The following is a 12,094-nucleotide window of genomic DNA, read 5'->3' as shown; positions in this document are numbered from 1 at the left end:
ACTTTCGGAAATTCTAAATTGCCTCAACGAGGGAGATTTTATGGCTTCCTTGGACATGGAAGACGCATACTTCCACATCCCAATCCATCCAAAACATCGGAAGTATCTCCTTTTCACTGTGGCTGGCGCCCATTATCAGTTCAAAGTTCTCCCATTTGGCCTCAAGTCGGCGCCAAGGATTTTTGCAAAGTGCCTAGCCCCAGTAGCAGCAGCACTACGCTCATCAGGGATCCAGGTTTTCCCGTACTTGGACTACTGGCTGGTCAAAGGCCCATCAAAATGCAGGGTGCAGAGCGACAGAACAGTGTGCCGTAATCTGTTTGCATCCCTAGGTCTCACTGTCAACGAAAAGAAGTCTCAATTTGTTCCGAAAAGAATCCTACTTTTCTTACTAGCTTGTCTGGACACGATACGATGCAAGGCATTCTTGTCTCAAGAAAGACAGCTCCGTCTACAGGCATTGGCCATAAAGCTATCCAAAAGAAAGTCACTTTCTGTTCGCCTCTTTGCTATACTTCTGGGAATGTGTTCCTCAGCCATAAACCTCATTCCGCTGGCACGTCTCAAAATTCTTCCTCTACAGGAGGAGCTACGTCTTCAATGGCAGCAAGCGACAGGCTCCTTCGAGGAAATTATCAAAGTCACCCCACGTATAGTGGATGCTCTTCAATGGTGGACACAACTTCAAAATCTAAGACAAGGACTCACGTTCTTGCAAACTCCTCCAGTCTTTGTCCTGACGACGGATGCGTCCATGGAAGGCTGGGGAGGCCATCTCCAAGACTTGCAGGTGCAAGGCAAATGGTCTAAATAACACAAGAAATGCCACATCAACAGTCTAGAGTTGAAAGCCATCTTCCTCTCTCTACAAGCGTTCCTCCCAAGAATTGTGGGGTCTTCAGTCCTGGTCCGAACAGACAATACCACCAGCATGTTTTATATAAACAAGCAGGAAGGGATAAGGTCAGCTACACTATCAAAAGAAGCTCAAGAGTTATGGGAATGGCTAATGCTTCACGACATAACTCTCAAGGCGGAACATATCAAAGGTCTGCACAATACCCTGGCAGACAAACTGGGCAGATCCTTGTCGGATTGCCACGAATGGGAGCTGGACAACACGCAATTGAGCAAGGTGTTTCAGACTTAAGAAATGCCGGTATTACGCCAGCAGATACCCACAACAGGGGTCAAGAGGGAATGCCCTGTCCATGCGATGGTCAGGGATCTATGCTTACGCCTTTCCTCCTATCCCGCTGATTCCACGAGTGTTGCACAAGATGAAATTGGAGAGCTGCCGTCTTCTTCTGATTGCTCCCAGATGGCCTCGTCAATATTGGTTTCAGGAGCTCATGTTGCTGTCACAGGAGCCTCCGATCAAACTTCTACTGGCTCCAACACTGTCACGCAACGGGGGCCAGATACTTCACCGAGACCCTCAATCTCTGAAATTGCACGCATGGCTCCTAACTTCTTAGAATTTCAACACCTACCAATTCCTCAAGATTGCCGGGACATCTTGAAAAAAGGACGAGCCCAGAGCACGTTGAAGACCTATCGTCTCAAATGGAAGCGTTTCTGTTCCTGGTGTGCTTCAAACGCTTTACACCCTATCGAAGCTCAAACGGAGAAAATTCTGCCTTATCTTTTACATTTGGCTCGCTCTGGTCTTTCATTCTCGTCCATAAAGGTCCATTTAGCCGCTTTATCCAGGTTCAGGAAAGTGGCTGACACTCCATCACTATGCTCTTCGTCACTGATAAAGCAATTCATTAGGGGTCTTTTCCGGACTTATCCTCCAATTAAACCTTCACCACCGGAATGGGAACTCAACACGGTCCTCACAGCTGATGAAGAACCCGTTCAAACCAATCCACAAAGCAGACCTCAAATTCTTGACATGGAAGGTCGCCCTGCTTTTAGCCCCAACTTCTGCCAGGAGAATAGGAGAAATTCAGGCTTTCACTATCAAAGAACCTTTCTTACATTTTTCTCAAGAGTATGTCACTTTCTGAACAAATCCAAGTTTCATAGCCAAAGTGCCTTCTCAGTTCCATCTGAATGAACCAATGAAATTGCGGGTTTTCTTCCCAAATCCTACAACCCCGGCGGAAAGAACACTACATTCTCTGGACATTAAACGATGTTTAAGTTTTATCTTCAAAGAACTTCAGAAAGTCAGATCAGCTATTCGTGGCTTATGGCTAAACTACACTGGGGAAAGCGGTCACTAAAAGCCACAATTTCCAGATGGATCGCCTCTGTGATCCATTTCTGCCATGTTAAAGCTAACCGACCACTACAAAGGACTGTAAGGTCTAACTCTACAAGAGCTGTAGCAGCATCTACAGTATTGTTTGCAGGAGTGACGCTAGAGAACATTTGCCGTGCTGCGACATGGAAGAATGTCCACACATTTACAAGACATTGCTGCCTGCAATCAGCAAATCAAGAGGATGAGGCAGTTGGCCAAGCCGTTTTATGTCACCCGTTTCTGAAAGAGCATATTCAGATAACAATGTTTGGTTCATTTTATAATATGTGTATACTATTCAGTATTTTTGTTGATATAAAAGAAGGCATATTTCACAGATTGCTTGTTTATGTTATGCTAATATTCCTTTCCCGTGGAGTACTGGATGACTACTCTTTTGAATTTAGACATACTTTTATTAGTAGATCATTTACTTTGCAATTGTTGGTTGTTAAACATAAGTTTATGGGGGTGCAACACAATAAGTCTCCCACCATCCGCAACCAACTTTTGCCTGGCTTACTGCTTGCTATTCTGATTCAGGCATGTGAATCTATGAAAGATACCCCAATACTGGATAAGAAAACAAGTTACTTACCTGTAACTTCAGTTATCCAGTATTGGTATCTTTCATAGATTCACATGCACCCACCCTCCTCCCCGGAGAGTCAATTCTCTAAGTTTGGGATACTCATTCCCACTTGTGCTACGAAAATCTGAGGAGAACTGGCTCTGCAGGGAAGGTTCTAGAGGGTGCTGTGAGCTGATTGGTTGGTGCAAAGACTTTGGTCTTTTGAGCATAATGAGGTAGATAGGCTACTACAATCTAGGCCTCAGGCCTTCTCATAGTGTACTGTAATTTACTTTTGGCACTGCCTTTTTATATACCGTGGGACTCCCGCCTCGGCGACGGGGAATGATTCAGGCATGTGAATCTATGAAAGATACCAATACTGGATAACTGAAGTTACAGGTAAGTAACTTGGTTTCTTTCAGTCTTGCATTAGAATAGTAAATCTCTTGTAGCATGTTTTAAAGGGCTCATTGTTTTATAAATACTTTGTACAGCTTAATAATGACAAACATTGATGCCGGTCACTGTGTCTTTGTTAAAGACAACGAGGGTATCCACAATACGGTAAGCATTTGGTTATTTTCCAGTAAGAGGGTTACCTGGTAAGTGTTATTACAATCAATAAGTGATCAGTTCCCCTGTTCAGTAGGCCCCCTTTCAAGTGACCTGAAAAGGTGGGTATTATATATCAGCTGGTTCTTTCCTGGGCAGTATTTTTGGGATGGGAAGGAAATAATGAACAGCGAACATTTATAAAATATATTCTGTTTTAAGGAAATGCACTAATTTACAATACGCTGCCATAATGAATTCCAAATAACGTATTTCTATCCAGGGAAGGGGCTTTGGTGTTAATGCATGCACAACATTGAAAATGAATTGTCGAATTTAAAGTGTAACAGTAGCAGCATTTTCGTACATTTACAAAATATTATTTTGATGCCAAACGAGAATGGTATTTGCTATATTTCAATGGGAATTATTAAATCACCACGGTTGGTAGATGTTATATCTTTTAAAGGCGGCTTTCAATTTAAATTGTTGTTTTGTGTGTAATAAAACCCTCAAACGGGCTATCTGTACTTGGCCACAATACAATATGTATACAGTCAAACTGGATGCATTTCCAAAGCATAATGTCTGTGCTGCCTTTCAAATGGAAAAAAATATATAATCATTTAATGCGCTCAAATTATTGTTGTAAAGTTTTGCGGACTCGCTATTTTCACTGGACAACAGCCATGTCACAAGGGTAATTAGAAACATCATTCATTAGAAAAAAATACAAAAGTAGCGAAGGAATGTATTTGCAGCGAGGCTGCTGCCAAGTCTGTCTCCTCCTTGTGGTGGTGCAGAGCACCAAGCACTTCAAACAACAACCAGGTAATGAATTTCACATTAGATTTATTTTAAAAATGTTAGCGGATTTCTACTGCAGCCTTTTAAGAGGTAAGTACCTATGGCTCAGAGTTCACGCCGGAGTCCTATTCTTTGAAAATGACTAAAAACAAGCAGGAGCGGCGTTGGCTCAACATCCTGCGTGCCTTGCGTGCTCCTTTAAAGCGCTCCATTACCTTCAGATCGGGTTTGCACTATATAAAAATGACTAAACTAATACAGCGCGAGCAGCAGTATAACACTAATTAAGATAAATCGATCAGTAATTAGTCCATGCGCCACAGAAAGAAAAGGAAGTGACGCTGCCAAATTAGATGACCGCAAAGAAGAGTGATAAGAATGCCAACACATTGTAAGTAATGGGCGGACTAAATGTACCTTTTAGAGTTTCGTACCGATGAGGTCTTTATTGACCAGCCTCCCGTGAACAGATTTGCACGGAGTTTGGCAATATTACAGCATTGTCAACTAAGTTTCAGAATACTAAATTTCGTGCACTCTGTACTGAATGGTTTTACAGCAAACTTGGTATGCAAGTAGAACCTTATATACTCAAAGTTTGCTACCGATGGTTTGGTGAAAATGTGTTTTCAAGAAATAGGTGTTTGAAAAGGGTAATGGGTAGGTTGGAAAGGGTAAACACTTTTGTACAGTCGCAATTCAGAGATTCACAACTCCTTTTAACAAATGTAATTAGTTGATTAAGGTCTCTGCAGAAGTTTTTTAATTATTAAATTGCAGTCTTAAAAATTACAATCTATTTAATTTCAGATTGCGACTTTCACATCAGAAAATCCCCCAGGAAAGAAGAGGCACTAGAATAAATGCCTGGCCCTCAAGGGCAGTGGTACAGGCAGTATGGGCGGGGGGGGGGGGGGGGGGGGGGGGGGGTTAAAAACCTATGTAACAGACCATGAAAAAACTATGGAAACTGTACGATTCAAGAGTCAAACCCCAATCTCTACATCCACCATTTTATTTAATATATTTGCCTGCTAATTTCTGGAAGAAAAATCACACAATTTTCACAGAGTTAAAAATAAACAACAGAAGTGGCGTGATGTAGAGCAATAGAGAAAAATGGCAGGAAAAAAAATGACAGATGGGGGGTTGTGCACGTAGCAGGGGTTGGACGCATGGCATGGTCTGTGGCCTAAGTCTGATGTCCGGCAACTATTGGTCATCACTGGTGGTTGGGCGTAAACCACTAAAATTCACCAGTTATGGTTAGGTAAACTAATCACAGCTCTGAGTCTCTTATGCATTGCTTATGACCTTATATGACATCACTCACAACATGTTAAATGGCATGCATGGTTGACGAGGACATCATCAATTTCATTTGGTATCCCTGATGACATCCAGGAGGTACCAATAATCTGCCTTTGGCCATTATGAGTAGTCGCCTCTAAAGATCTTCTTAATTCCCCTAGTCCGAGATGGCTTAAATAGAAATTTCTATTCTTTGCAGGGAGTTTCACACAGAACCAGTCACTAAAAGAAAAGGTAGGCTTTTAATAGATACTTTTATTTAGTTTACCTTGCGACCCCGTGATGGGGATAGAGAAGATGAAAGAAAATGTATAGATAAGTTTGAGTCCATGGTAAATCTTTATTGCAAATCCAGTTGCGGGACAGAAGTGGATTCAGACCACAGGCTTAAAATGCATAATTTCAAAAGAACACAGCTCCTGAGTATTCCCTTTTCACTGGTCTTTGAAGAAAACTTCAGCCAAGATCGCCTCTATGAGAAATTCAGCTCACTGGCTCCTTTGCAAGTCTCACTATGATGTGGATAGACTGAATTTAGTGCTATGCAAAATCACAGAATTCCCAACTCTGCAGATTTATCCTTCCTATGGACAAACACACTGACTTGTTTCAGTTTTGGGGTGGATGTTTTTTTGGATTGTTTTGCTGGAACCCTTGAAGCAAGACACATGAAAGTATGGAGCAAATATTGTGTTATACTGGATAATTCATTTTAGTTTTCTGGGTACATCTAACTACGCCAGTTTACGATACACAACTAAAACATACAGTGTCGTACCAGTTGGTGTAGTTTTGCAGGTTGAAGACTTTCTGGATTCACTATGCTGTGCATTATTCCGCCATCTAGTGGTTGGGTCCGGAATTTTAGTCTTTTTTCTTTCTTGGCCCAGGTGGGCGTCGACATACCACCATTTGGTGTCCTTCGTGACTTCGACGTGCTTCCTCCGGAAACTCCCACCTTAGGCCGCCATCTTTGGATCTTGTCTTGTGTTATTCTTGTTTTTATTCTCATTTTCTAAGTCTTGTTCATCTTTAATCCCTTTCCTCCTGTATCATCTTTCTAGCGGAGGAGGGTGGGTTCGCTAGTGAATCCAGAAAGTCTTCAAGCTGCAAAACTACACCGACAGGTAAGAAACTTGCAGCGTGAATCTTTCTGGTTTCACTATGCTGTGCATAGACTATGTAGGGTTTGTCCTTATTGTGGTGGCTGGGTGGAAGATGAGCACTGGTTTCTGAATATGTGTTGTAAGACCTTCTGTCCCACTTGCACTTCTTTATTCATTTGGAAATCCAGACAGTAGTGCTTAGTGAACGTGTGCACTGAAGACCATGTTGCAGCTTGGCAAATGTCTTGGATTGGTGTGTTAGTCAGAAACGCAATAGTTGCTGCTTTCTTCCTTGTTGAGTGCACATGAGCTGCTCATTGTAACTGTTGCCCAGCTTGTTTGTGGCATAGTTGAATGGTTTGTGCAATCCATCGTGCAATAGTATTTTTGGTAACTGGTGGTCCCAAAAAACTGCTTGCAAAGGAAATAAAGATAGTCTTTCTGAACTCCTTTGTCCTTTCTATAAAGTGCATCACCGCCATCCTGGCGTCCAGTGTGTGCAGCACTCTTGCTGTGCTTGTGGTTGGTTTTTGGAAAAAAACTAGGTATTTGGATTGCGTGGTTGATGTGGAACCGAGACACCACCTTTGGCATGAAGTGTGGGTCTGTTCTCATTACAATCCTATCACTGTGTATCTGCACGTATGGCTCTTGAAGTGTTCGCGCCTGCAACTCACACTCTACGTAGTGATGTGAAGCCACTAAGAGAAGGCCGTTTTTAGCGTGAGCATGTGCAGTGTAGTCTTGTGCATCGGCTCGAATGGTGCCTTTATCAATTGGGTCAGCACTACGTTGAGGTTCCATGCTGGTGCTGGCATTCTGTTCGGGGGTGCGATCCTCTTCGCACCTTCTAGAAATCTCTTTACTACTTGGGAGGTGAAGAAACGTTTTCCCGTTTCTCCTCTAGTGTGAGCCACAATCGCCGCAAAGTGTACCTTTAGGGATGTGTAGCTTAGTTTACTTTGCAGTAGATGTGTTAAGTATTTTAGCACTGTTGACTCCCTTGTGATTTTTCTTTGCAATTTTTCCCTAATGCATCATTCTGAGAAGCTCTTCCATTTTGCTACGTAGCATTTCCTTGTGGTAGGCATTCTTGCCTCCCTGAGCATCGCCATTGTGCTCGCCAGTAGTTTGAGGTGTGCAAACTCTAGGTCTTCAAGAGCCATGCCACCAGGCTGAGGCTCTCTGGCTCTGGGTGTATCACCCTTCTGTTCCGCATAGTTAACAGGTCCCTTTTTTTGGGACTCTGTGCGCTGGGGTCTGCGCCATCTCCACTATTTGCGAGAGCCATGACTGGCACACTGAGGTGCTCTTGGTATCAGTGACCTGTTGCTGATCGTGCATTTGCTGAGTACCCTGTGTATCAGTGGAATCGGGGGAAAAGCATATGCAAATGTCTTTGACCAACAGCGCATTCCCTTGTGACCGATGGTCTGGTTGTCTGGATGTGAAATGTTGGCATTTTGCAGTGTTTCAAATAGGTCTATTTGAGGTGTACCTCACTTCCGGAATACTTTCTGTAATTCATGTTGGTTGATCTCCCATTCATGGGATGCTGACATCTGCATGCTGAGTTGGTCTGCCTCCAAGTTGTCCTTCCCTGGGAGATGTATTGCTAGTAGGTCTATCCTCAGTGGAATGGCCCATGTCCATATCTCCTGTACTAGCCTTGATAGCGCTACTGACAGTGTTCCTCATTGCTTGTTGATGTAGAACATGGTTGTGGTGTTGTCTGTTTGGATCAAGACCCTGTTTCCGTACAGCTCCTTCTGAAACGCTTTTAAGGCTAGGAACACTGTTTTTAGTTCCAGGTAATTGATGTGCTTGACCACATCCTGTTGGGACCATAGTCCTCTCACCTTGAGAATATGCACGCCCCACCCCAGCTGGGAGGCGTCCGTCGTGATGGTCACTGTTGGAGTTAGTTGTGTAAATGGTTTTCCCTGTGACATTTTTTGTTTGTTCCACCACGCTATTTCCTGATGCATTGCGTGTGTGACAACCACTAGATCTTAACAACTCCCAGTTGCCTGTGACCATTGCTGCTGTATCCATTCCTGGAATGGCTGCATGTGTACTTGAATACTTTGGAGTAGGTGAATGCATGACGTCATCATTCCCATCAGCTTGATCACCATCCTCATTGTCAGAACTTTCCCCTTGCATTAATGACGTGTTTCCTTCAGTAATAGCCAATGTTCTCTTCCTGTTGGGGAACACTTTGGCCTGTATGGTGTCAATCTCTGCCCCAAGAAATATCTTTATTTGTTCTGGCTGGGTTGATGATTTCTCCCAATGAATTGAGAAACCCTGCCTTGTCCGTGTTAGTATGACCTGCTCGATGTGTAGTTTGCATTGACTGTACAAACTTGCCTTTAAGAGCCAGTCGTCGAGATAGGGGTATACGTGTATTCTTGCCTTCGTAGGTGTGCTGCGACAGCTGCTAGGCATTTTGTAAACACCCTTGGTGCGGATTTCAGTCTGAATGCCAGTACTGTGAACTGGTAGTGGCTTTGGTTGATCACAAACCTTAGCAGGCGCTTGTGTTTGATGGGGATGTGCAAGTATTTGTCCTTTAAATCTAACATAGCCATGAAGTCCCCTTGCTGTATTTGTGGTATTACCTCTTGTAGGTAAGTCATCTTTGAGTTCTTATGAATTTTTTGCGGAACCTTAGATCTAGGATAAGTCTTAGTGTTTCGTCGACCTTTGGCACCAGGAAGTAAGTTGACTTAACCCTCTTGTTCCTTTGGTTTTGCGGTACCATCTCTATTGCCTCCTTGCTGAGCATTTCTAATGCCTCCTGGTGCAAGAGGGAGAGCTCCTTTGCGGAGTGTCCCTTTCTTCTTGGTTTTCTGTTTGGAGGTTGTTTTTTTTAAACTCTATACAGTATCCATGTTGTATGATGTTTAGAATCCATTTGTCCGATGTGACCTTCCATTCCTGGATGAAGTTTCTTATTCTTCCCCTTATCGGTGTTGAGTGTTCGAGGTACTGTTTGTCGTTGAACGTTCAGCTGCATCTTTTCTTTTTGTCTTTTCGCCCACCCAGAGGTATGCTAGGGTGGGGGCCTGTTGCATGGCGGAGTCACTTGGTTGAGGGCCTCCCCTTCGTGTTTGTCCTCGTCTGTTTCCGTGCCCTCGAAAGGACTGTCCCCAGGGTTGGTACTGCCAGTTCTGCTGCTGCTGTCCCTGCTGCTGCTGGCCTTGGTTGTTCCCTTGGTAGCCTTGCTGGAACGTTTGGTGTGATGTGGTTGGCACGTTACCTCCATTTCTACCACCTGGCCTTCTCGTGGGTGTTTCTCTTCTCATTCCCCTGAACTGCAGCGATCCCATGGACCTTGCTGTTTCATTGTCCTTCTTGAGCTGCGTCAACTTGTCATCAACTACAGTTGCTCTCCATTAAAGGGTGTATTTAGGATATTGCTTTGCACCTCTGGCTTGAATCCTGAAATTCTGAGTCATGCGCGTCTTCTCTCGGTCACTGCTATCATCATCAGTCTACTTGATGTTTCTGCAGCATCCAATGCAGATTTTAGGCATATATTTGCCATGTTCTTTCCTTCTTCTACCAGGTGAGCTGCTCTTTGCAAATTCCAACAATGTGCCAATGTATTGCCGCATTTCTCTCCACCTTTCTCCCTGTGAGATCCATCCTACTACTATTCCTTGTCTGGAGGTGGTCCGGCATTAGTGGGAACATTAGCCCTCTTCCTAGCCGCTGCTGCAATTATGGAGTCGGATGGCACTGACCTTTGGATGTATGCAGGGGCCTTTGAAGAATGTTTGTACTTCTCAGTTCTAGGGGTCACAGCTTTGCATACTGCTGGCTCCTTAAAGGCCTCTCTTCCCTGATCCAGCACACTAGGGAGCATTGGCAGGAATTGGCTCATAGTCTGTTGAGGCAGTAGAGTTTCCAGGAGGTAACATGCCTTGGGCTTCTCCTCCTCCATTTTCACCCCATAAGTCTGTGCAGCCTTCTGTACGACCATGTTGTAGATCCCTATGTCGTCTGGCGGCGAGGGCATAGAACAGTAAGTCTCTACACCTTCTTCAGGCAATTCGGCGTCAAGATCTTGCCATTCTATGTCTTGTGCCTCTGAGAACGTAGAGTCCTGGTAGTATTGTTGATCTTCGTTGCCTTCTCCCTTGAAATAGTAGTCCTCTTCTCCCAGTTCCTCGACTGGTTCGGGCGTTTTCGGCGGTTCTGCGTCCTCGTCGTCCCTTTCGACTTCGACCGCAGGTTTCGGCGGGATAATGTATTGGCTCATCTTCTCATCGAAGTCCTTCTTCCGCTGTAGGATGCTCACCATTTCGGCCTTGAGCCTCCTCTTCTTCCTCTCCATCTCGGCAGCATGTTCGGCGTAGAGGGTTAGAGCGCTTCTCTCCGGGGCCTTCGACGTCGGCCCTTCTTTTCTCTGCACCGAGGTGTCCTTTTCAAGGGCAACCTTCAACAGTTTTTCGAGGGTTTTCGCCAATTGGGAGACCTTTTCGAAGGAACCGCTCTGTTCACCGTCCCTGGTAGCTTTTGCTTTCGTCGAGTGTTTCGGTGGCAGAGCTCCCCCTCGAGGACTTCGCTTCACTTCTACGAGTGTCGCTCAGGGTTTTAGCTTCAACCTCCGATTGTCACTTGAGTGTTTAGGTGTCGAAGACTCCCTTACCATTTTCGACGTCTTCTTACGGACCTAGACGACCGTGCAGTCCTCCGGTCCTTCGGCGATGTTGTACTCTTCTCCACTGGAGCGATGGAGGTGGCCCCTGCCCCTGCATGTTGTGGTTCGCCCTTCTCTGCCTCTCCCTTACTCTGAGGGTCTTGGGTGTAATCGCCGAGCAGGCGTTGCAGTCTTTTCTGCTGTGGTTGAGCGGCAGGCAGAGGTTGCAGACTGGATAATGATCATTCTGGGCGTACTTGTGGTGGCAATTGGTGCAAAACTTGAACAGTGTTTTCTCCATCCCAGAGCTCAGGGAGCTCCCTGCGAGCGCATTCTCTGTCGAACGTCGCAGTTTTGGTCGTAAAACTTCTCCCTCTTTGCTCTGGTTACCTGACCTGTAGTCCGGTGTAGCTGAAAACTTGATTTTTGTCAATTATCTTCGATTTTTCTTGATACTTCTTCCAAAACTTCTGGAACTCTTTGGCAACCATCCAGAACCAACGGCGGAAAAAATATTCTGAAGATGGCGGCCAAAGGTGGGAGCTTCCGGAGGAAGCACGTCGACGTCACTAAGGACACCAAATGGGTTGTATGTCACGCCCACCTGGGCCACGAAAAAAAAAAACAAGACTACAATTCCGGACCCAACCACTAGATGGCAGTATAATGCACAGTATAGTGAATCCAGAAAGATTCACGCTGCAAAACTGTATTTTATGATGTATCAGCACTAATAGAAAACTCAGTTTATTGAGTTATTACTGTGACAAAGTTTAGAGTTAATCAACCCTATCAAAGCAGATTCACGTGTATGCCGGATGCAATGCTATTCAATTGTA

At 44.6% G+C, this 12,094-nt stretch overlaps 1 protein-coding gene across 1 annotated transcript in view; it reads right to left on the bottom strand.

Annotated features, from left to right (window-relative positions):
• The window catches only part of ARNT (aryl hydrocarbon receptor nuclear translocator), a 173,475-nt gene that overhangs the window by 60,563 nt on the left and 100,818 nt on the right, over positions 1-12,094 (bottom strand). The gene's annotated exons all lie outside the window — the stretch shown is intronic.

This window comes from Lissotriton vulgaris, chromosome 12 (assembly GCF_964263255.1).
Source record: "Lissotriton vulgaris chromosome 12, aLisVul1.2, whole genome shotgun sequence".
Taxonomy (NCBI): Eukaryota; Metazoa; Chordata; class Amphibia; order Caudata; family Salamandridae; genus Lissotriton; species Lissotriton vulgaris.
The sequence above is the reverse complement of the archived record's forward strand: the minus strand, read 5'-3'. Positions and strand labels throughout refer to the sequence as shown.